Source organism: Caretta caretta, chromosome 10, assembly GCF_965140235.1.
Source record: "Caretta caretta isolate rCarCar2 chromosome 10, rCarCar1.hap1, whole genome shotgun sequence".
Taxonomy (NCBI): domain Eukaryota; kingdom Metazoa; phylum Chordata; order Testudines; family Cheloniidae; genus Caretta; species Caretta caretta.
In genome coordinates, this window is record NC_134215.1 from 19,616,815 (window position 1) to 19,643,566 (window position 26,752).

General features: G+C 40.8%; 1 long non-coding RNA gene across 1 annotated transcript in view; it reads right to left on the bottom strand.

Annotated features, from left to right (window-relative positions):
- LOC142073332 (uncharacterized) overlaps window positions 1-26,752 on the bottom strand; it is a 179,471-nt gene that overhangs the window by 78,103 nt on the left and 74,616 nt on the right. The window contains exon 3 of the long non-coding RNA XR_012670150.1: window positions 6,893-7,062. This is a non-coding gene — a long non-coding RNA (uncharacterized LOC142073332). The remainder of the gene's footprint in view (window positions 1-6,892; window positions 7,063-26,752) is intronic.

Genomic DNA, 26,752 nt, shown 5'->3' on the forward strand with positions numbered 1-26,752 from the left:
TTCTGTTGCAAAAGCCATCAGAAACTAACAAAGCAGCAGAGACTATATGTAGCTATGCCTTGTATGTTTGTTAATAAACATGGTTCTTTGGAGCCCAACTGTGTCCATGTGATTTCCTTATTTTCTTAATGTTGTGTGAAGAACAACACAAACCTATTTGCCTCTTATGGAATAGTCCTATGTAATTTAATACAGATGAAATCAATAGGGTTCAATAGAAATGAAATAGGTTTCTATACTCTAAAAATGTACTGAATTTAATAAGTGAATCAGATCCCTTTTATAGTATTTTAAAGCAGCCTACAGAATTGAATTGGGAATTCTTATTTTGTTACCGAATTCTGTAGGTTGGTTCAAAAATTACATAGAATGAGAATTAGTCCCCATCAAATTCTGCTGGATTTTTCCACAGAGGCCATTACTATTTAGACATATCTCTCCATTGTACGTCTAAGGGATCTGTCCCTTTGGTATCTAAGCTCAAGGTTTTGGAAGCTGCATTAAAACAGTTAGGCTAATGGAGTTGTGTGCAATAGAATATCATGCAGTACTTGGTTTACCCGGAGGATGTAGTATGCATCTTCCAGGCTAACAAAACAAGCCTAGCTGGCATTCCTATTTATTGATGAGCTATGACTGCCATCTGTTCACAGGTCTCTTGAAGGTTTACCCAGCAGGGCTTCTGGCTCACCTTTCTTAATAGTATTAACTCCCCAAATGTAAACCATAAATTTGCTTAACAGGCTGCAGATGCCATATATGGATTCACCGACTCTTCCTCAAGTTATCAGGAACCCAGACGGTACTTTTTATTTCTGCGACAAACAATGAATTTTCATCATTTTGAAAGTCTGATTGCAACTGCTCCAGGCATGCAGGCAGGTGCATGTTTCGCAAGCAGCGATCATAAAGCTCTGACAGCTTCTTCTCAGTTGCTGTCATCCTAGTCAGTAATTTCCAAAAAGGTATTCGAATATTCATAGCAGGTTCTGAACAGATTAGGCGTAGGCAGTAAATCATATGAGATTAACTTGGCAAAACATTTTTATCCTTTCATGCGCAGCTGTTCAAATTTCTGAAGCAATGGAGATTGTTTCATTATAATCTAATATCTAGGTGCTGTACCTCTGCCACATATGAAGGCAGGAAGGACTGAAGGAAGACAGCCAACTGCATTGTTAGCTTTATCACGTGAACTAAACACAACTTCCTTTCATTAGAACACATGCTGTGAAGGCTTGATGCAACTTCCCTAGAGTCAGTGGGAGTCTTTCCATTCACCTCAGTGAGAGCAGGAGCAGGCCCCGAGAGCACATGACTTGAATGATGAGGAAGGAGCCAGTGAATCAGAGAGCTGTTTTTTGTAGTGGTAGTGAGGGATGTGTGGGTGTTCAAACTGTGTTAATTTTTTAATATGACAAAACGCACAATACAAAATAGAAAAAAGAAAAAACCTACAGCACAATACCAGGGAACTTCTCCTGGTACAATGGTACTCTACAGCAACAGAAACTGCCCCTCTATGCCCAACGGGGATTACTCACATGCTTGTATTTGCAGGATCAGATGCCAATACATTTTAAAGGTTGAACATTCTTGGTTGCAGGTTTTCTAATCCATGTTGTGGATATTTTAGGGGAATATCTGGCAAGGAATTTAGGCTCCAAACTTTAAAAAGAAACTATTACAAAATTTTTTTTTCAATATTCTTTTTCTTAACTCAGTAAAAAAAGTTTTAAATTTTAAAAATATACTCTGGAATAATCTATCACTTCACATTGGATTGTGTTTGTGTATGTCATATCACAGCATAACACAGAAAATGATATAATCTGATGCACCAAAGACAACATGAAGGCCATTTGAAAGTTCACCATTTCTTTAAGCTTCCCATTGCACCTGAACCAAAGTGTGTGTTATTCTCCAGTAAAATATATAACAGACAAGATATGACTGACATTAGCAACAACAACACACACACAGCACCAACAAACTTACTACAGCTGCTCAGATAATGGCCTTTGATAAGGCTGCCAGCTATTGGATGGAATTTACAACACTGACTATATGTTGTAATACTGACAAAACATACTTGCTGTCACGCTGCTCAAATGTGAAATTCCTGTAGAAGCCAAAAATCTATCTACATGACAGTTTACAAGTGTAATTCCTGCTCTTCTCACACTCAATTATGTGAAAAGAATAGTAAAGGGACGTTAAAGCAAGGCAAATCCAGATTAAATGTTCTTCAGACAGGTACAATTCTGATAATCTGGAAGGAGGAACGTTATATACTTGCTGATAACACAATTTATTCGCTCTTGCTACATGTAATATTTTCAGTATAGCCATCTAAAGTCTACCCCTAAAGTTTATTTTATTTTGTATTTGTGCTTTAGAGAATTTTCATGTTAGAAAGCTTGTCACACATATGCTAGATTAAATAAAGAGAAGTGTACCATGGTTTATTTCAAGATGCTCACTTATACATTTCTTTACAGTAATTTCTATTTGAGCAATTTGGGGCAGGGACTGTTTAATCCATATTTTCTGAAGTGCCATGTATATTTATGGTATATCTAATATATGTTACAGCCTCATCCAAAACCCACTAAAGCCAAAGAGGGATCTTTCTGTTAACTTCAATGTGCTTTGGATCAGCACCTAAATGCTGAACAGTAATAATGATCCAATAACTTCTTTGGAAACCAAGAAGATTCCAAAACTAGGAAAAATATATCACAGCCAATCACAGTCCTCCATACTTTCCTCCTTCCACTTCCTTCCCTCTTGCATAAATAAAATAAATAAATAAAATAAAAAACTACAAGAAATGTATGGTTTCAGAGTAGCAGCCATATTACTCTGTATATGCAAAAAGAACAGGAGTACCTGTGGCACCTTAGAGACTAACAAATTTATTAGAGCATCTAAATGGGCCATCTTGATTATCACTACAAAAGTTTTTTTCTCCTGCTGATAATAGCTCATCTTAACTAATTAGCCTCTCACAGTTTGAATGGCAACTTCCAACTTATCTGTATGTATCTTCTTACTATATGTTCCATTCTATGCATCCAATGAAGTGGGCTGTAGCCCACGAAAGCTTATGTTCTAATAAATTTGTTAGTCTCCAAGGTGCCACAAGTACTCCTGTTCTTTTTACAAGAAATGTAGTTTTCAACAGAATCAACCCCTTTTGAGTAGCAGCTTAAATGCTCAGATGATTTGGAATTAGCTGGACTTTTGGAACTGAAGTATACATTCCAAATGCAAATGGCATTTTTGTTTCCACTGAAATGGAATAGTCTCTGTTTAAAAGTATGTTCTGCTCTGCAGTGTGACTCAGGATAGTGGGATTGTGGGGCTCATGGTTTATTGTGTCGCAATAATTTTCAAAATAAATATGCTCAGTTTACAAGGGGAGAAAAAAGTTTGTTTCCAACTGCCAACCCAGAAAGCCCCCTAGCTGCAGTATCAGGTCTACAGGCCAATTTAAACCCTTAGTTACACCTACACAACCCCACAGACTCCACATTGTGCCCTCAGTGTTACCCGTGGAACCATTTGCCATTTTCACCATTGAATACATGGTGAATACCATTGAATACATGGTTCTGGAATTACCATTTCAATCTGGCCACTCTAAGAGCTGGACCCAAAACAGGGATCTGATCCAAAGGCCACCAAAGTCAATGAGAGTCTTCCCATTGATGTCATTGCTTCTGGGTCAGGCCCTAGGCATCTCTGGCATAACATAAAACAAAAATATAAAAACCCCCTTCCATTCTAACTAAACTGCAGCAATTCCGTGCCAGGTGACTCCCCAAGCAGTCACCTTAACAGCTGACACATCCTCCCCACTCCAACAATTAACTACCTTCACAACTCTCCCTCACCCAACTTTAAAACACTTAGCGAGAGGAGATGGACATTGTAGTCAACTTTGGGTCAGTGGGACTCCTGGCATGCATTAAGATTTGTGGAATTGGGTTCTTAATAAGTGGCTTTCCTTATCAGGGTCATTTCAATAAGATTGAATGAATAAATGAGTTGTATGTTCAATCTTTTTTAGCATGGCTATTCAATTTATTCATGAAAAAGGAGGTGCTTCCTCTGGTTTCCATGACAACAGCCATAGGAATTCTGTCTTCATATAAATGAGTTATTGCTTTTTGTGCTTCCATAATCCAGGCAGCGAAGAAATTAACATCATATGGTCCCAGAGAAGACAATCCAATCTTCCTATCCTCCCAACACCCCTGTAGACATTAAATTCATAGATATCTAGAAGTATAAATGAGCTGAAATGAGAGCCGCAGTCTGAAGAATATTAAGTTAGTGATATCTAATTTCAGCACAATTTCAATTAAAGGAGCTTCATTTGGTGCCTGTGTTTGTGTGTACGCTAATAGAAAAAAATGGGGTTATACTTACAGTATGCCTTCTTCTCTGAAACAGTATCTATAAATGAGCTTGTACATATTTTTCCATCGTTCATGATTATTGCTCAGCTTCACTAGTCCCACTTACAATTTCTTAGCTTAAGTACCAACAGTGTACAAGACAAACAAACAGTTCCTGTTCCCGAGAGATTACAATCTAAGCAAGACAAACATGGTGAAGCAAAGAGAAGGGAATTATTAAGATATCATCATCATTGCTGCCTCACTTCTTGGGGTGATAATGGAAGCGCAAGTCTCGAAATTAAGTGAGCATGGGGACTTGCCGTGTCAGAAAAGGGATGGTATTCCATGAATAGATAGTGGCTCGATTTTCCTACTCTGCTATTATTTATTCTGTTTGTAAACACTTAGGAGGTGCTCAGTGAGCATGGATAACTACTGAGAGAGAACAATTTATTGTAGAACGGGGACAGTGAAAATGCTCTGCCTCCTGCATTCCAGAAATAGGGTCATTTCCCCTCCACCCCCATGATGTTCTCAACAACATGTCAAGAGTCTGCCATGTGGATTCTGATCTCTGAAGAAATCAAATAGTAAGTTTCATACAACTCAGAGCTACAATAAGGTGGGCGCATAACTGGTTGGAAAACTATTCCCACAGAGTAGCTATCAGTGGTTCACTGTTAAGCTGGAAGGGCATATCAAGTAGGTTCTTGTGCGGATTAGTTCTGGGTCCGGTTCTGTTCAATATTTTCATTAGTGATTTAGATAATAGCATAGAGAGAGTACACTTACAAAGTTTGTGGACAATACCAAGCTGGGAGGGGTTGCAAGTGCTTTGGAAGATAGGATTAAAATTCAAAATGATCTGGACAAACTGGAGAATTGGTCTGAAGTAAATAGGACGAAATTCAATAAGGCCAAATGCACTTAGGAAAGAATAATCAGTCGCACACAGAAAAAATGGGTCATGACTGCCTTGGAAGGATTACTACAGAAAGTGATCTGGGGGTCATAGTGAACCACAAGCTAAATGAAAGTCAACAGTATAACACTGTTGCAAAAAAAACCCAAACATCATTCTGGGATATATTAGCAGGAGTGGTGTGAGTGAGTGAAGACCAATGCAAAAAATTAATTTAGCTTCTCCACAACAGCCTTGTCTTCCCTGAGTGCTCTTTTAGCACCTAGACTGTTCAGTGGCCCCACTGATTTTTTGGCAGGTGTCTTGCTTCTGATGTGCTTAAAAATATTTTGCTGTTAGTTTTTGTATCTTTTGATAGTTGCTCTTAAAGTTCTTTCTTGGCCTGCCTAATTATACTTTTACACTTGACTTGCCAGAGTTTGTGCTCCTTTCTATTTTCATCAGTAGGATTTGACTTCCAATTTTTAAAGGATGCCTTTTTACCCTCACCACCTCTTTTACTCTGATGTTTAGCCATGGTGGCTTTGGGAGGATGGGGGGTTTCTTACTATTTTTGGGTGGGAGGCATTTAGTTTGAGCCTCTCTTATGATGTTTTTAAATAGTTTCTATGTAGCTTGCACATTTCACTCTCGTGGCTTGCCACACACAACAAAAGATGATGTGGCTGCTCAAGAGGAAATCCCTGCAACCTACCGTGCATAAACCATTTAAACTGTGATATGTGCTGGAGCCCCAGGCATAACTAATGGTGTGAACCAAAGGCTGTGAACCAGAGTAGGCCTGGCCTTGGCAAAATAACAACACACTACGTATTGGCTAACCAAGTAAGCACATTCCTGATTGCAAAGGATGGTACAAGAACACCCAGAGTTCTCAAGTAACTATGTAAACACATTCTTAAGAGATGATACAGGAACACACCGACTGCTAGTATGATAAGGATGGAATGAAGGATAATGGATGAGGATGTTTTGTTCAAACTAGCAGGTACAAGGTGCAGGGTTGGTCACTAACCACATCAGTTATATGTAACTTACGTAATACGTAACTTGATTGTATCAAAGGAAAAGTCATCGGAGGGGCACCTTTGGCCAGCCACGGGGGCAGCATCCCAGGGCACTGACTGGTGCATTGTCACAGGCGTACATGTGTTAGTGTACCGTAGCTCCTATGGGGCACTAGTACTATGCTTTGTGGACAAGAAACCTGGCCGAGTGCCTTTGCTACTGAAGCGAGCCTATGGTCTTTCTTATGAACAACATTGAGGTCTGCTGAATTAACATGCTGCGCTCTGTCCGGCTGCAGCTGACATCAGCACTCCAAGAACGGTAACAGCACTGCGGCAGCATCAGCACTCCTCAGCACTTAACAATAGGCTGGGGTAAGAAACCATCAGCTGGATTAATCCCAGATTTCTGGATAATTTCAGGAGATTTCATATTGATAGACAAAGTCAAAAAGCAAGTGACGCAGGCCCAGATGATCTCCTCCCACATGGAAAAGTGCAAGGAAGATTGCAGAGAGGAAATTTCCCTGAGACTCCCCTTGTGGTATTCTTACCTGATCACGCCATATGAGACTAAGAGAAGGTTGGGGGTTTGGTGCCCACAGAATATGCAATAGGGCCTGTCCGTAAATATAGCAGATCCTGGGGGGCTCTTGGGAAATCCCCGCAGAGTCTGGCACCTCCTTGTTGGTGCTTGCCTCTAGCATCTCTTTACTGCAGCACCCTGGAAACAATGGAATATTTAAAATCATTGTAGAAGATTGATTCAATCTTTAATATTTCTGAGAACATTTTAATCCATCTGGTTAGTAAAATTTTGGGCCTAAACTAACAGTTTTTCTATGGACAGGTGACGGGACACTAGATGGGGGTGGGGAGCTCTGAGTTACTACAGAGCATTCTTTCCCAGGTGTCTGGCTGGTGGTTCTTGCCCACATGCTCAGAGTCTAACTGATTGCCATATTTGGGGTAAGGAAGGAATTTTCCCCCAGTTCAGATTTTTTTCCACCTTCCTTTGCAGCATGGGATATGGGTCACTTTCAGGTTTAAACTAGTGAAAATGAGGGATTCTTTGTAAACTGAAGTCTTTAAATCTATAAAAGGATAGATTTGAGGACTTCAGTAACTCAGCCAGAGGTTATGGGTCTATTACAGGATGGGTGAGATTCTGTGGCTTGCAACATGCAGGAGGTCAGATTAGATGATCATGATGGTCCCTTCTGACCTTAAAGTCTATGAGACTGGGCTATAAAATATTAGCCTTTGACATATTCAGTAATCCCCACCTCTTGGGGTTTGTTTTAAATGAGAAGAAAAAATCCTACACTATAGCAGCATTTTAGTATTGTTGTGGGGGTGAGGGAGACTAATCTCAGAATCTCTAAATTCCAACCTATCAACTTCTAAACTACATTTCACAGATGGATGGTTTTAAAGGATAATAAAACCACTAGAGTATGATATCCACGGTTGAGCTCTTTGTAGGAAAATTTTGATCCACAACCAGGAAAGTCAAGTCAAGAAGCAGGAAGGACCTAAAAAAACCACCCCAAAGCCCTAAGAGCCAGGCTTTGTGCCTGTGTGTGCTTGTTTGGCTTTAAAATACATTCAACTCTTCCACACTATCCTAAAACTTGAACTGTGGAGAAAATGAAGTGTTAATGCTTCTCTCTTTTCAAGACTCTACAATAGGAATTATGTCATACCAGGCCTAAAAGAAAATCAGCATTCTACAGATAAGAGTACACATATTTGCAATCCTTGTGATTTTTCTTCTTCCCCTTGTTAGGGAGAACTTGCTGCATACAAACATTTCAACCCACTCAGGATCTAAACTCTAAAGGACATCACATCCCATAGCCTGTCAGCTGAAAAGTGCAGCAATTTATTACAAGGAATGTCTCCAAATTCAGTACCATTCCATCCCCTGCAAGCCTTCTGTGTTATATATATGATTTGAATATACATGAACAAATTTGTGGGGAATTTTTAAAATTGAGAAGGGCTCAAGTCACAAAACTTAGGTCTTGAATCAAAATCGTCCAAAGGTCAAGATGTTCCGATCTGGAGTTTGGGGCTCATCTCTGATTTAAAACTCAGTAAAATCAGGGACTAGATGTTTTGGGCAACTAGAGATGGAATAGAGCTCTTCTCCCTTCAGTCACCACTTCTAATCCAGCCCATTTTCATTTGGGACCACATCCAAAGGCCACTGAAATCAATGGGAAGACTCCCATTGACTTCAGCGAGCTTTGGATGAGGTCCCCAGTATGTGAAAGTTGTTACCATCTGGAGACTGTGTAGAGACCTATGTGAAATGAGTTACTTCAGGAGTACACACAAATTTTAAAAAAGGCAATTTTTTTGCCATCACAGCAGACACTCCAAAGACTGAGCCAATATAGAGGGCTCTGTTATGTTGTGTGGATATTTGCACCAGTGTAAAGTGGGTAAAACATGATCTACTCAGAATGGCAGCAGTTTACATCCAAACAAGCGGTAGAACATACAATGAGGCCCAGAGACTCCAACCCTCTCAGGTGGGTTCTCGCCCTGTCTTCCTGAGGCATGTTGGCGGGTCATTGTGGGCAACAGTCATCGTGCACGCTGCTGTGACAGTTCTGTCAAAGAGGACATCCGTCTCCAGGACTCCCAATCTTCCACACTGTCACTGGCAGAGTCACATCAAGATAAATATTGGGGGTTGGTGAGTGGGGGCAAGGTCACCCACATACAAAAGAAAGAAACATTAAAATAAAAAGTGGGGAAAACATTCTCATCTGTGCTGAAGACACCTATTGTGTGTTGTGGGTGCAGAACAGGTGCGGAACATGCAACAGAGCTCCATAATGCAGAACAGAGAAGAGAAATTCGCCCTTTGTCTTTAATGCATTTGATCTGAAAGTGTCGATTGGACGTCTGGAGGTTTTAATTCCAAGGGCAGCCCAAGAAAAGAAAAGGGCAAATTTGGCTCTGTTTTACACTGGAGTGAACGCAGATATACCTCCACTGAAGACAAGTAAGTTACTCTGGATTTGCGCTGGTTAAACCAAGAGCAGAATCCGGCCTCTAAATTCCAGAGAGTGTATCCTTAAATTTAACATAACTGATTTATTTCAAGGAGATTTATGACTCAGACTAGTCACTTTCCCTGCTTATTGGCTGGTATGTACTTAAACATAGTCTCTAATACAATGATGGTGCATATTAGTCAGTTCCATCTGTTATGTGCAAATGTCCCATATATTTCAGTTCATTGCAGTCACGTAGAAAATATAGGCTTTCCTGACCAGAGTATAAAAGATCAGTTTGCAATTACAAACTTTTAATATTGCCCACCACAGCATTATTTGTTTAAAAACAGTTATATTGTAAGAATAAGGTCTTGAGTTAATTTATTGTTCCAAATCTCTGTCTTCCTAATTAGACATTAAATTGTGAGCACATCTTCGAACACCACTTGAATAAGCTAAGAGCACAACAGATTATACTGTAGTTAATCTTTAAAACAACTGTAAAAGAACCAGAAATTGTCAGTTTTGCATAAAAAGTACATAATTATTCTTCCCTGTCTAGACTGAATCATACGGAAAAAATGAGGTTCAAAGAAAAAAATCTGGATCATTTATATAATTGGACCATCAGTAGTTTGTCTGCAATGAACTAGTGCAACATGCAGTTCATTGCAAACAAACATACAATAATTAGTAATCAGAGCTAGGATTCAAGCTAGTGGATATTTGCTAAATAGAACAAGGCAGCATTCAGCACACTGAAGAGGAAAGGATTTGGCAGTTACTTTAGGAGAGTAATTGAAACCAAGAGCACATAAACAAGTTCCTATGGTAGGCTGTATTGGCGGAGGTGATTCTGTTAGCATATGTAGACCTTCAACCAAATTCATCCTGGGTGTAACTCCATTGACTTCAATTTGGTGCCTCATGTACAGGGCCTGATCCAAATCCCCTGAAGTCGGTGTACAGTCTCCCATGGGCTTGGATCAGATCTGCAATGGGCAATACTGGGCATCATAACACAAAAAGGGTGTGATTGCCTCAGAGGTGGCAGCGTGGGGCTAAACAAATAAATACAAAATAACAGGTGGGATGAGAACCCCACTCTGCAGTAATCATTTTGAAGGCACATACTGATATTTGAGAAGGAAGAGTCCACATCTGTGCTGACAGGCTGCTCTGGAATTTGTAAGAGACACCCTTGTGCAGTCACTGTCTTGTTTTTTCCACTAAGATTCCTTGACCATTAAGCTCCTAGAGAAGGAATGGCTGGGAGTGCATTTTTCCTTTCTCTGATGAGCTGTAAATGCATTTTGGATTCTTTTTCTTTCCTTGCATGCACTAGGGATTTACAGCCTAAAGGAATAACTGAATGGTCAATGTGCTCAGTGCTTCCTGTTTTGCTCGGCTGACCAGAGAGAAGCAGCAAGACTCCTAGCACTTTAAGTGTGAGTCATTGGCTTAGTCCCTCCACAACACTGCTTTGGGGAGTGATGGGGACTCACTCACCCTCGCAGCCAGCAGTGCTGTGGACTGAGGATTGAAAGTCATCCCTCCAGCTGGGTTCCACTGGAACTTACCCTTTCTGGGTTCCATAGAGGAGAAAGGGAAAAAAACCTACCAGAAAGTACCGAGGGGTAATCATTTGGAGTCTAGCCCACCTCCTTCCCAGAGGCCTTGGACAGTCTGTAGTTGTGTGAGTAGGCTTCTCCAATGGAGCTTGGGCTTTAGCGATTTTCCTCCTCCCAGGGCTGCTCCAGACTGCACTGGGCTTCTCCCCTCCTGACCCTTCCCCCAGCTCAAGGATGCCTTGCAGATCTGGTGGGGGTGGAGTTCTTTTTGAGCCCACAGCAGCTATTTTACCTGTTCTGGTTTGGTGCAGGGTTTGTAGACCTCACCCCGGGGTGCAACACAGAAAAAGGAGACCAGTGTAGCACTTACAGACCATAGTGACGTCCACCGTAAACAGCACCTACAGCCAAAGAGCTTCAGAGAGGATGGGCTAGACTGTGCCTTTAGGCACAGCTGCTGTACAAGGTGAATGCATAAGCTGGGAGGCATTGGGCCTTCCAGTAACCTAAGAGTCATAGTTCTCTCCCTGCTTCCTCATTGCTTCTAGGATTCAGTAATTTACTGCTGGTATAAACCTGCAGTAAATTGCTACTCCCTGTGCTGGCTCAGTTACTCTGACCAGCAAGCAGGGAGGTGGAGCCAGGATTTCACCTATCCCCCACCCTCCTGCTCCAAGGAGGAAATGAGCGGTAAGTAGACTTGCTTATTCCTCCTATGCACTCAGACCCAAGGTTCATGTCAAGGTGTAATGGAGTTGGGGGTTCGTACCTCCTCTTATTCCTTGGCACATAGTGAGAGTCACAATCTAGCTTTTAAGAAGTGACCAATAAAGTAGGAGAGCGCTGGGAAGGGCAACAAGTAGGTAGCATAAACTGAATGAGAAACTTGGAGTTAACAGGGAAATGGGGCAGAATTATTTCATGTAAAAGTCAGGAAATTATTGTTGGAGATCATTGAAGCAGGGAGTGTACATTTGTTTAAGAAACAACAAGATTTGATTCTGGACTGAGAACTGAGGGAGGAGGGGGAGAGGGTGCAGATAAAATGGGAAGAAGAAAAACAAAAGGCAGACATGTATAGTGGGGATGAACAATCTTTTCTTGTTCCTCAATTCCTCTCATTTATAATCTTCCTCGCTCCCATTGTTCTATTTAGGAGGGAGAAAGAGTTTCATGTTCAGTGGCTAACTGCCATGCAGTTAGCGGAGCTTCACTATGCAATTTCAAGTCTCACTTTGGTTCCTCCATGAATGGTCATGGAGAGAAAAATACCTTTTTTTATATAATTTACCCAGGCTGATTCTTCTTTTTAATCCTTCTTGCTGTCTACTATTTCTTTGCTAAAGGTTTGTTTAAGATGATTGACTACATGTTTGACATTTACATTCTATTGGAAAGAATGCAGACTGAATTTTTCTTATCTGTTCCTAAAATATTTCCTTCGTTCTTCCATACCACATTTTTGGGGACAGTAGCTGCATCCCTATCAATTTTTTTCAATTCATTACACACTCCCTTGAATGCTGCCTTTTCAATTTCTAATATTTTTGTGCTGTTTCTCTTTGTACATATTGTAGCTTCATGAATATTTCAAATCCAATAGTATTATGATCACTCAACTTTATAAGCTTACCAGCTACTATCTTATTTATCATATGGGACCTAATTCATTTCCTGGGACTAAGTCCAAAATATCCTCTGAGGGTTTTTTTGGTTGCTTATATAAATTGTAAAAGAAAAATAATCTTACGCTACCACTGGCAGAGACATGCATCCTTTCTCAGGCATTAAACGATTTCTATTCCAGTCAAACTCTAGGTAATTGAAATCCTCTGTGATTAGTGTTCTATGCTTTTAATAAGTCTCCAAAAGTGCATAAATAGTCCCTGATTTTTACACTCATCTTCTCATGGATAACGTGTCTAAGATCTTCCTCTTAACCATTTCCGGCCTGTATTTTAGCCCAGATACTTGAGCAGATCCCACACATTCCCCACCATTTTCTTTACATGTAGAATGGCCCTGTCCCCACTCTGTATTTCAGCATCTTTCTTGTCCATAGCCTTGTAACCCCACAGACTAAGTCACGTTGCTAAGATTCTACAAAATCTCACTCACTCAGAGGCAACTGGTGAGCCCATGATTTCATCTGTACCACACTAATCAGTGGCAGTCTGAGTGTACGGAGAGCAAAATGTGGTCTGCAGATTGCAGAGGTTTTCACTTTATCTTAGTGAACTAGGTCAAACCACTCCCAAAAGCATGAGGAGCTGGAAAAAGAGCCAGAAGGTTGGTATGACTTTAGAACTAAATCCTTAGCCCTAACTCACAAAGGGCTGGATAGTCAAACCCTATCCCTTCTGGTTAACGCTAACTCACACAAAATAGTCCTCCAGAAGTCAGGGGGTTACTTGTGAGAGTGCGGGTTGAACAACGTAGCCCACCAACAGCCCTTAATCCCACAAGCAGTCCCACTGACATCATTGGAACTATTCTAGTGATTAAGGGATTACTTACTGCAGCAGCAAGGTTTATGGCAACTAGCCCTACAGCTGTAAATCACATTGAGGGCCCCCTCCAGAACCAGTCTGGGACTCAAGCCCTTGCACAGTATCTGGCTCTATGGAGATCGATGAACAGCATGTGGGTGATGGAAGGTGAAAAGCTGGACGGGCTGCACAGATTGTCGGGCTGCTCAACTGAAGCAGCCCCCCAACTACTTCAGAGGCTTGGGGTAAGAATATCTTTTCCCCCCAGAGCCTAGCGGGTTACGGATCTGACCCCTAATGAAGTAATGTCTTCCTTCTTTTAGCACACTCCTGCATACTATAAGGCAGGAGCAGGTTTTTCAAGTGACAGAGTCTGGATGGCAAAGCTTTCATATTCACCTGCATTGGAAGAAGTCTCTCTGTTGACAGCCACTGGCAAGACCCTGTAGCAGAATTATCCAATTAGTGGAGTCCCCCATCTATTTGGCCAAACTCTCTGGGGGTCCATACCACACAGCACTGAATCTCAGCTTTGATCCAGTTCTTGCAAGTGACCGGATGCAAAGACTGCCCCTTGTACAATATGCAGAGAGCAATCTCAGCTGTGATAAAGCAGCAGCAGGTGTGCTAAGCTTGTTTTAAGGGAAATTATTTTTACTATCCAACTGATTCTTGCAAGATTTGCAGAAGATCCTACAGCTTCTTATGGGATTAAAATGTAGCCTTATCACCTCTGCCTGTGACCTTGTCTGATCTCTTTGGCTGGGAGAGCCCTAGTCGCTGGTGCTGCAGGAAGCAGTGTGGGTATTTCAGTAGCTGGTGCTATTCTCTGAGTTAGTCTTGAACTATTGACCCAGCATTCCACTATGGAGCATTGCACTGATAGAGGTTCCATCCTACAGAGGAGATGGAGAACAAGGGTTGTGAAAGATCCCATGCCACTTTGCCAGAGCAGGGGAGGTATGCTAACCGACTGCCTGCCTGATGCCTACTGTTTGGCTTCAGCTGGTTCATGTTCCCCTTTTTCTATTCTGAATGAGAACTCATGATCACCTGGGTGTCTCCACAGCATCCATGCTGCTGTCCCCCCCACTGGGAAATCTATTTACCAAGCTCTCTTAGTTTCATTGAAATCACTGAAAAATCCACAGCTGCAGGGCTTCCTGTAAAAAGGACATATAGCCTTAAAACACAAAAGCAAGCTAACAAGCTGTGTGCCTGTCATCATCCGGACACCAGGCCTGAATCTTGCATCCCTCTCCCACACCCACATTCTGTGGTTAAAGTTCTGGTTCTTGTTTATTTTTAGATCACAAGCTCTTTAGGGCGAGGATTTGTGCTCCTCTTTGGACCTGTACAGCACCCAGCAGATGTTGGGTAATATAAATAAAAACAATAAAAACAAACAACTCGGACATCCACTTGACATTAGCACATTCCTCACACCTGAAGTTTCTCCTGTAATTTCAGAGGCAAAGCTATTTTTCCTTCCTTCCTAGATAAAAATAATTGTTACACAGCATTACTTCTGTACAGTGGTTTCTGCATGCCAGCAGAGAGGTGGGTGAATTTCAGTGCTGGGCAAGTCATCACTACCTATTTTCTGTAAAGTGCTTTCCAATCCTTCAGGATGAAAGGTGCTTAATTTTCAGTTATTTAATAGTAATGGGTGGTTTGTATCATTGGGTTTAAATATAGACATCTTAATTTGTGCTCTTTTAAAAAAAAATCCATCCTTTAGGTTATACGAAAAAAGTAAATTAAAAATTGCATTTGAGAGAAGGGAATATTGGACACACAAGATCTGGAAAGTGCTGTAACATGGCCATTTTTCTTCATTGCCAATTGTCTGGACTTGAAATAGGAAACCTGTCACAGTTCTGAGAATTCACCTTTTCCTGAAACAAGGGTTCAGCACCTGCAAGGTTTTGGGCTCTATGTGCCCTTCTTTCCCTCCGATGCTAGCATACCCCAGTCTCCTCTCATTGGGGAACTGTCTATGTTACAGCAGCCAGTCCATGGCTCCCTATAGCCTAGAGCACTGCCCAAAATCTCTGCAAGGTTACATGCTGCAACCCCACCAGCGGCATGTCCTAACCAAGGCTTGAGAACAGGCCCTCAGAAGACAGCCTGTGGCAATCTCCCTCACTTTCTGCTCTAGGAGAATCTCATTCTTTGATTTAAAAATTAACTGTTCCCAAACAAAATAAAAAAAATAAAAAATAAAAAGGTAGTGAAAACTTTTCCCTACTCCAGAATTCTGAACTCCAGAACCTTGAAAATTAAGAAACTGTTGTTTAAAAAAAAAACCCACAAAAAATTGTTAATTTAGGGTGTTACAGCATTGCTCCTGTGAGTCCTTTATTGTATATTACAGTAATTTTAAGGATAGAAGACTCGTCTAATAAGGTGAAACTCGCCCCTGTGCAGAACAGCCAGTACAAAGATTATGCACAGTTTATTTAATCACATATAAACTCTCAAAATAGGGTTTAAATTGGACTAAAATGGTGCATAGATTTTAGGCTGGCCCTCTTCACAGGGGCTAATGTAATAAAAGCGACTAGGCTGCGGTGAGGTATTTCGTGGCTTAATGCCAGTTGAACCAAGACATTGCCCTAGAGTGTAACTTTCATGCACTACATCGTCCAGTAACAAACTCTCAGGTAAATAAACAATTATTCTGTGCACTTACTCCTAGTTCAAATGTCTATACTATGCACAATACGTCTCCCTGTTAATTGGTAAGGACTTTGTTAAGTGACAAAACTGTCCACCCACTTTCCTTAATTAAGAAAAATCCAATTACCACCCAAAAATGTAAATTATAAGCCCGTAAATATCAGCCATCAGTCTTCAGGATTCAGTACCATTGGCATTTATTTTCACAAGCCATCTGTACAGGGAAGGATTCATTAAAAATCCTTTGTCAACTTATGTACTAGTTTGCAGGGCAGTCACTTGCCAGAAAGTAGAAGCAGCATCTTACCCAAAGAAGGACTGTGCCTACATGTTGAATAAGACTTCCTTCCTTATGTGGGCTGGATGTTGTTTTCTATTTGGAGTTTTGTTCCTCTTTAATTTCCATTTGCTTCGCAAGACCATCAAGTTCACATTCTAGCTCACGGTTTTCCATATCCCGCGTCTGCTTCAGGAATCTTTGATGTCCAAAGCTCACTGGACCCACCTTGTTTTTGTACGGCCAATGGAAGGTCAGACAGATTTGCAGTGATGGAAGTAGATGTGGAACAGTGTTGGTCCTTCTTTATGCAGATGACATAGTTCTGTTGTCCCAGACTTCTTTGGGTTGACGTTATGTTAAAGGATTTTGGCTCTTTTTGCCAACACGGGTGTTCAGCTACGCATTGTAAGAAACTAAATAAATTTACTTTGGCCTCAAACCAAAGCTGCATCAGTGAAAGAATCCATGTCTAATATATTGAGCAGGTTAGGTTTTTTCACCTATCTGGGTATTTGTTTTACATATAATGGCCAGTGGGATAAACATATAGAGGAGGTAAAGGGCGGGGGGGGGAGCTTTAAGATCTATGTAAATAGTGCTCTGTTTCACTCATGTCCTGGGGGGGTGTGTCTATTTAATTGCATCAGCTTTCAGAGTTTTCAGGGCTAAAATCTGTGCTCAAATGTTATGATGTGGACCTCTGAGAAATTCAAGCATTGTTTACCCAGCCTTGCTGAGAAACTATATGAATAACTAGAGAATTAGTAGGATGAAGATATCCACAAGTACCAAAGAAGTGAAATATGAGCAGTTAAGAGAAGGGAGTTTTAGACAATAGTTTGAAACTCTGTTTTGAGTACAAGTTTATGAATATAGCATTTTCGCTGTAGGCCATAGCTCACAATAAAATACAAATTTTCAAGTCAGCACAGCTTGGTAAAATAAATACAGATTTTTACAAGACAAAAAATAGAAACAAAATTAAATCTTCTCCCAAGATAAATTTAACTTTTACAATCACAACCCATAAAACAATATGAAAAATATACCAAGAAGGCTATAAATACATTATTTCATTGAGGTCATAAGGAACCTCTCTTTCACATACATTTTCCTTGTTTTTACAGCCAACCAGGCAAAAAGGGCAACGGCCCATATAATTGAAAGATTGTCACTGCATAGCAAATATCCTAGTGCACGAGCCAGTGCAGTAAAAGGCATCTAACCTAAGAATGGGGTTAACCATTTGTTTTTCAGGTTACACAACAAGTTGAAAGAACGTAAATAACTTGCTAAATCTTCAAGCAGGCCAGGCCTTCATGGACAAAACAATTATATCTATCTACGCCGCATACTCCCCTTCCAGATAGGCCAACTGCATAGCTTGAAAACGGAGAGCCGCGAAAACCCTTCTTCACATATTATTGTTTAAAAAAAAAATCCAGATATTTCTCCAAACTACATATAATCTTTTGATGAAGAAACCAAGACGATTTATCTGTTGCATGGCCAAATGCCTATCTAGTTGTTTTCAAGAATCTTTGGCTGGAAGCTTAATTAAGGAATTTATATTTTTGCCTACCATCCTAGCCAGGTCAAGTTCTAAGAAGCCTAAATGAATAGAACAACGGACTTTCAAAAGTCAGGAAAACGTTAAGATTTGTGCTTTGTTAAACTTTTCCTCCAGACATAATCTCAGAAGGCGCTGTAAATTCATATGCTGAATACACAGCCAATAATTGATATAAAGGCAATGGGCTTTAGTTGAAAAAGCCCTGTTTACTTTAAGCAGCTGGGCTGTAGTTTTGCAGTCTGAGGATCCTCCTTCAAATTTTGTTTTGCACAATTTCGAAAACTCTGAAAGCTGATGCAATTAAATAGACACACACCCCCAGGACATGAGTGAAACAGAGCACTATTTACATAGATCTTAAAGCTCCCCCCCCCCCCCGCCCTTTACCTCATAGAATCATAGAATCATAGAATATAAGGGTTGGAAGGGACCCCAGAAGGTCATCTAGTCCAACCCCCTGCTCAAAGCAGGACCAATTCCCAGTTAAATCATCCCAGCCAGGGCTTTGTCAAGCCTGACCTTAAAAACCTCTAAGGAAGGAGATTCTACCACCTCCCTAGGTAACGCATTCCAGTGTTTCACCACCCTCATAGTGAAAAAGTTTTTCCTAATATCCAATCTAAACCTCCCCCACTGCAGCTTGAGACCATTACTCCTCGTTCTGTCATCTGATACCATTGAGAACAGTCTAGAGCCATCCTCTTTGGAACCCCCTTTCAGGTAGTTGAAAACAGCTATCAAATCCACCTCATTCTTCTCTTCTGCAGGCTAAACAATCCCAGCTCCCTCAGCCTCTCCTCATAACTCATGTGTTCCAGACCCCTAATCATTTTTGTTGCCCTTCGCTGGACTCTCTCCAATTTATCCACATCCTTCTTGAAGTGTGGGGCCCAAAACTGGACACAGTACTCCAGATGAGGCCTCACCAATGTCGAATAGAGGGGAACGATCACGTCCCACGATCTGCTCGTTATGCCCCTACTTATACATCCCAAAATGCCATTGGCCTTCTTGGCAACAAGGGCACACTGCTGACTCATATCCAGCTTCTCGTCCACTGTCACCCCTAGGTCCTTTTCCGCAGAACTGCTGCCTAGCCATTCGGTCCCTAGTCTGTAGCTGTGCATTGGGTTCTTCCGTCCTAAGTGCAGGACCCTGCACTTATCCTTATTGAACCTCATCAGATTTCTTTTGGCCCAATCCTCCAATTTGTCTAGGTCCTTCTGTATCCTATCCCTCCCCTCCAGTGTATCTACCACTCCTCCCAGTTTAGTATCATCCGCAAATTTGCTGAGAGTGCAATCCACACCATCCTCCAGATCATTTATGAAGATATTGAACAAAACCGGCCCCAGGACCGACCCTTGGGGCACTCCACTTGATACCGGCTGCCAACTAGACATGGAGCCATTGATCACTACCCGTTGAGCCCGACAATCTAGCCAGCTTTCTACCCACCTTGTAGTGCATTCATCCAGCCCATACTTCCTTAACTTGCTGACAAGAATACTGTGGGAGACCGTGTCAAAAGCTTTGCTAAAGTCAAGAAACAATACATCCACTGCTTTCCCTTCATCCACAGAACCAGTAATCTCATCATAGAAGGCGATTAGATTAGTCAGGCATGACCTTCCCTTGGTGAATCCATGCTGGCTGTTCCTGATCACTTTCCTCTCATGCAAGTGCTTCAGGATTGATTCTTTGAGGACCTGCTCCATGATTTTTCCAGGGACTGAAGTGAGGCTGACTGGCCTGTAGTTCCCAGGATCCTCCTTCTTCCCTTTTTTAAAGATTGGCACTACATTAGCCTTTTTCCAGTCATCCGGGACTTCCCCGGTTCGCCACGAGTTTTCAAAGATAATGGCCAATGGCTCTGCAATCACAGCCGCCAGTTCCTTCAGCACCTCTATATGTTCACCTCCTCTATATGTTTATCCCACTGGCCATTATATGTAAAACAAATACCCAAATAGGTGAAAAAACCTAACCTGCTCAATATATTAGACATGGATTCTTTCACTGATGCAGCTTTGGTTTGAGGCCAAAGTAAATTTATTTAGTTTCTTACAATGCGTAGCTGAACACCCGTGTTGGCAAAAAGAGCCAAAATCCTTTAACATAACGTCAACCCAAAGAAGTCTGGGACAACAGAACTATGTCATCTGCATAAAGAAGGACCAACACTGTTCCAATTTGGGGTGGGGGCTGGGGTGGGGAGAGGGAATACTTCACCTCTTCTAAAACAGCCACAACCTTACTATTATAAAAGCTAAAAAACTTAAAGGGCTAATAGCCCTGACAGACATTTGTGATGGAAATAGGGTCGGTTATTTCACCCCTACTCCCTATTTTAACCCTAGCCACAGTCTGGCTATGGAGGTCTCTCAAAAGATAGAAAAACCTAGAATCCATGCCCGTCCTTGCAAGTTTCTCCCAGAGATATCCTCCAACAAGGAAATCGAATGCCAATTTTAAATCAACAAAGGCTGCATAAAATTTTTTCCCCCTTAAGACCAATATTTATAAATCAAATGATGAAGGACAAAACAATTAAGAAGAGTGGAGCAGCCATTTCTGAAACAGTCTTGTTCCTTGGCAAATAAAATTACAACTCTCCACTCAGTCCTCTAAATCTCCCCAGAAGATATCTGGTATGGATTTTAAAAACCACATCTAGGGGGCTAACTGGTCAACAATTTCCAGGATCATTTCTGTCACCTTCTTTACATAAAAAGGAACTATAATACCAATGGACCAACTAGTGGGAAAAATCCCTGTACTATTTATATTAGTCAGTTCCAGTAACCGAAGAGCCCAGCATTCAATATTGTCCTTATAAACATCCGCTGGGATAAAATCCTCCTCAGGAGCTTTATTATGGTGGTGTTAGTTTATCAGAATACTAGCTTTCCTGGTGCAGCCTGGCGGCCATTCTGGAAAGGCACCACATGCAAAGTCTAACGAGACAGACAATACTGAGGTGGGGATAGATGAAGTGTCATTATAAAATGCAGATATCTCTCACGAGCATGTTTGGGGATGAGTGCTTCGATGTTTATATTAATATTATCAGAGCCAATCACCCCCAACATCCAAAATAGAGATGTTTTCTCTACAGCAGTGAGTTCAAATTCCTTCCAAAGAACTGCTTGATGATCCAACTTTTTCTTTAGAAAGGAAAACAAAAAATTGCTTAAGATAATGGTTCCTCTGATTAAGAAACTAATGTCTAATGGCCCTTGCCATAAACTGAAGATGTTTCTTTTAAATTATTCTTTTAAAAGGTAAAAATATACTTTTTCAGTAGTCAGATAATCCAGTAATTTTTTTTTCAGTTTCAATAAATGTGGCCTTGTGCTGGATCAGTAAAGGTCCAGAAGTTGGTTCTTCAGCCCCTACAAATCACTGGATGGAAGTGTCTCTGATTTTCAGCTCAACTAATGGATTCCCCTCAATTCACCTCGAATTTACAGCTCCAAAACCAGGGGTACAACAGTGTTCCAGAATCCCTCCAGGAGGTGGCACCTGAAGGGCTGAATTTCACCTAGAGAGGTTACTGTTAGCTGCCTGATTCAAAAGTCACTATAAACCTAGAGAAGCAAGCTCAGCTTAAAAAGTGGAACTTCTACATACTAACTCATGCTGCCCCCTCTAGAAGATGAGTATGTGAAATGACCCTCCCCCAAGATCAGTGGCTCCTCTACCATTCACAACCTCTAGACAAACACAATTTAAAATTTAGAAAATTTACAGCCCAGGAGATCTCTTACCATGGCCGTAGACTTTTTAGGAGGAAATGAAGGTAACATCCCATTTACTGAATGAGAGGAACAATTTTAAAAGTGTCCTTATCCCCAGAACCCAGCTGAGCATTAAAATCTTCCAAAAGAACCAATATTGCTGACGAAAACTTTTCTGTAAGCAAGTCAATGAGCGATTCAAGCTCTGCTCACAAAGACTTATTATAAAAAGGGGAACACAAAGGAAATAAACATTCAGGAATAGAATAGATTAACCTGGGACCACAGTATTAAAGGCCTGAAAATAAGGTTGCCATTTGCCAGGTGTTAATTTACTAGTTATAACATTCAATGGTAGAGATTAGAAGGGACAGACCAGACCACTTGTAGTTCTTCTCTTTGCATGCTCAGCGCTCCCTTCTAGAAAGAAAGAAAGAAAGAAAGAAAGAAGAGACCGACCAGTTTCTTGGAGGAAAACTAAATCAAGCAGACATATTATTCTTAAAATCCAAATCCTGGGATTTATTTTTAAGACCCTCAGTATTCCACAAAAGGGTTGCAATAGGAGTTTTACTGGAATCCCAATCAGGTCCACCTAGTCAATCCACCTCTCTTTCTAGGATCTCAGCTGGGAAATTGTCATGAAAAACTGCACCACTAGTGTTATGATCAGAACATGCACACAGTAGTTAGATTTAAAAAAAAATACAAATACTCCTGCTGGAAGGTTGCAACGTAACACTACTTTGTTTCTTACAATTCAGAACCCTAACACAGAGCAGACACACAAAGCACTCTGGTCCCTAAAAAAGAGAAAGAGAAAGAGGGGGGGAGGGGGAGCTCACACCATTTTACTTCTTCCTCCCAGCTGATTTGTCTCAAAATTGTTTTCAGCTTTGTCAAATTGGCCCTTTTAAAGCAACAAGTATACGTCACTGGTCTTGACTTGATCACCAATAATGCTGTTATTCCCTCATGTAACTCTGAGGTTGGGAAGCAGGTCCTTGAGTTTTCACAAGTTGCTTCATCCTCTCAAAACTAAACAAAAGTTCTGTAAGATAAATTCCTGAATTATAGAGATGTCTGGAGAAATTTAAAAGAAAAACCTGATGGGGCACAGAAAGCTTAATGAAAACCACAGTGAGATAAAATGGCTTATGATCTTCAACATAGGAAATGAGCTCATCTCATGGGAACTGTAAACGAGCTTTGCCCAATCTAAAAAGTCACATCTTTTCAGAGGGATATTCTCGCTTCATAGGCAGATCTCTTGAGAGTGGATTATCTCTGGGCTAATGATGAATGATGTATCATGGAATGAAAGTTAGGTCTGCATCTTACGATAATTGGTCTTACCATAAACAGTCCATATCTGTGGACAGTACATAAAAAGTGTTAAATAAGCAATGAGCCAAATTCATCCCCGGTATGATTTGGCTGAAGTCAGAAGATTCACACAACCTAATTTATGTGTTGGCCTTTCAGCTAAATATTGGACAAATCTATAGAGAGCATTTTATGGCCTATGTGACAATCATCATTACAGAGCCAAAATTAAAGTTATTTATTTTCCTGTCACAAAGAGGAACTAGGGTGCTTAAGACACTTAGACTTGCCTCATTTCTCACACCGCCATTGAGGCAAGTTCTCTAGGAACATAAATGCCATACCAGATTAAATCAGTGGTTTCTTTCCTCTGATCCCAATAGCTTGCTCTGTTGTGGCTCTCCTTTTGAAAGGCTAGGCTATGTATCATATAGTGCTAACTGGAAAATTGTACTAGTAGCTTAGGATGCTTTTTGACACAACACAAGGGAAAGAGGATGAGAAATACCTGAGACACTGACTATATGGCATAAATTTTCTCTGTATGGAGGGGTCTTCTTGAAATTCTACCTCTGGTGATGAAGCAGGATTCATAATGGTCACAAAATATAAATTAAACCTACACAGTACTGGGAATAGCTACTAAAAATGCTTAAAAATGGCCAAAATGACCTCCAAAAGGCACCTGGAAGATGTAATAACCATAAAGTAAAAATGATTTAGTTAATGGTTTTTTGGAGGTATTGTGGCCTTTGTACATCAACCATTAGATCATAAGTTTCCAATGAAATCCAGAAGTTGTTAACAGCTAGAACTGCCACAGCAGTTATAACCTCGACTAGGTAACCATTAATACCCAACAAAGTAACCAACAATTGAGCATGCACTGACTGGTGTGGGGCCACTATGCCAGCACAGTTGCAAACTATTTTCTTCTTCCAGTGCAAGGCAGAGAATTAGCGAGACTGCCAACTGCAGAAAGAATGACTTCCTCGTCATTTTTTCATGAAACCATGCAATACGTTTCAGTTTTAAACAGATGGATGGAAGAGGCAGATTTAGCCAGATGGAACAAAGAGCCATACAAAAAGAAATACAGTATGCGCAGCAGAAGTAGTACATAAATATTCCTATTTAAACTAGAAAGTTTAAGTCATTGCCTTGCTTGGAATATTTTAGACACACATTTAGAGCTCCACAGCTTGATCTTTTAAAAGTGTAATATAGGACTGGTCTTCACTAATGCTGTAAGCCCATCTAAGTTATGCTAGTTCAGTTACATAAGTCAATATAACTTAAGTCAATTTACAGCAGTGTCTACATCAATTGCAGTGGTGCTGAGTTAGCGGTAGAGTAGATATGTGAATGGGCCTGACCCTGACCTGATGTAAATTGGTGTCGCTCTGTTGACCTCAATGGTGCGACTAGGATTTGCATCAGGAGAGGCTCTAGCCCATTTTGTGCACCCATATACCATGGTCATCAGCACTGAGGTCCTAAGACTGCTGACACTGAAGTCAATGGCAAAATTTCCATTGACTTCAGTCAGAGCAAGAGCAGGCCTTTAAATTATAGCCTCCCATTTAAAAGGATGAAGGGGCATTCTCACACCACTGTCTTGACTCTTCCGCTCCCTGTACTTCACATCTATCCTTATTAATTCCAATAGACTTTCTCCCATATCCAAGTATCTTGACTATCATCCACATAAGTCCTCCAAATATAAATACCACATGAACTTGCAACACTGAGATATTTGCCCAGACCTACTGGGCACTCTTCCAACAGTACAATATGAAAATTTGTTTTATTCTAAGGAGTCCTTTAAAGTTCTGTACGTGGAACTGTGAAATTACAAGCACAGGTAATAATCACCTACAGTATCTCTGACAAATGTGATGCCCATTTGCCTCTCTCATATGCTTTGAAAGTGTGAAATCTGTCTCCCCTGCTAGAGTGTTTGTGGGACAATGGAAACTGGCAGTTCCTTTGGGTAACATTCAGACTGAGTGAAAAAGTATCACCGTTAGCGACATCAGGTTTTGACCTTCAGCTTTACCTCCGCTCGAACTTAGTATGATACCAGGAAGTGGAAAGCATTGCTTTGTTTGCAAAAGCTATTTTGCTTATGCTAGGAGATAGGTGCAGCTTTTTTCCTCACAGTGATAAGAGCACCATGATAGTTTTGTCCAGTTTCCTTTAGAGTCTGACTTTGTACATTTCTACATTTGGTGTAGTAAACTAAGCCAAGGCTGAGAGAGAGGAATATGTGGAAATAAAGGAAAATGGTATCACATCACCTGCTTGTAGTGTTCAGTATTTGCCCCTAGAATCAATCCACAAAGCATGCAATATGCAAGTCCCGCATTCATAGTTCTGTTAAAAATGTACTACAGAATTGAAATTCTGCAGGATTTAAAATGGAAGCTAGCATTGCACAATATTTAATAATGCATTTGCTCTTCAAAGCATAATCGAAATTGGATCTTCTTATATGAACTATAAAGAAAAATTATCTTATTGTAGGGCTGGTAAAAAAAAATCGATCAAAACTGTTGCTGGTTTTTGAGTTTTTTTTAAACAGAAAATTAGGTTAAGTATCTACTTTCAACAGAAACTTTTTGTCAAAAAACAGAATGCCCCAAAACCAAAATATTTTGGCCAAAAGCAGATCTTTCAATGCTGCCACAAGATCTCAGAGTTTTATTTTGGATGTCTCATGCTCCCATTCTCTTCTATGGACTGGACTGCCCGTCAGACTTTATCTCTGATAATGTGTCATGGACACACAACTGTCATGGACCATGGCCTCCTCTTCTCAAGAAGGGAGATGATGGTGCATTGTGGGAGACGTAATCGAACCAGGGAGCCGAGCCGAGCCGAGCCTAGCCGAGCCAGGAGAGAAGGACCATGTGACACCTGAATTATAACTTCCATGAGGCACCACGACAGCATTCTAAAAATCAAAATATTTCAATTATTATTTTTTTCACTGAAAACTCACAATTTTTCCAGGAGGGAAAAGCCCCCCTTTCCAACAAGATCAAGTTTGTTGCTCTCAGTCTACTTCCGAGCAGATGTTTGTCTACATTATAGCTTCTGCTCTGGACAGATCTAATCATAGAAAAACTAACTGTGTTCCAATAGATACTGTTGCCTGAACTGAAATAAGAAGCTGCCATATAATGTTTTGAGGGCCAAATTTTCAAACATCCCCACTGAAATTATTCCTAAAAATCAGATTACACAGCACCCGTTTTGTGTTTGCAAAATATGGTGTATTTGCATGCACAAACCAACTAACTGATCATCTAACTACCCAATTTGGGCATTCAAGAAGGCACACATGCAAATTTTGCAAGTATTATTTAGAGGCCCATATTATTTAGAGGCCAGATCAAAACATATTTAGTGATACTAATTTCATAACAATTCCTGATACTGAAAATTTGGAGGAAGAATGTCTGATCGCATGCTGGATAGACAATATTTATGTCCAGTACATGTTGGAACTCATTTGATGATGGAGCTGCTGTTAAACTGTTAGATGTTTCTGGCTAATCACAAGTGGTGGCTCATATCATAGAATCATAGAATATCAGGGTTGGAAGGGCCCTCAGGAGGTCATCTAGTCCAACCCCCTGCTCAAAGCAGGACCAATCCCCAATTTTTGCCCCAGAACCTTAAATGGCCCCCTCTAGGATTGAACTCACAACCCTGGGTTTAGCAGGCTTCTTCT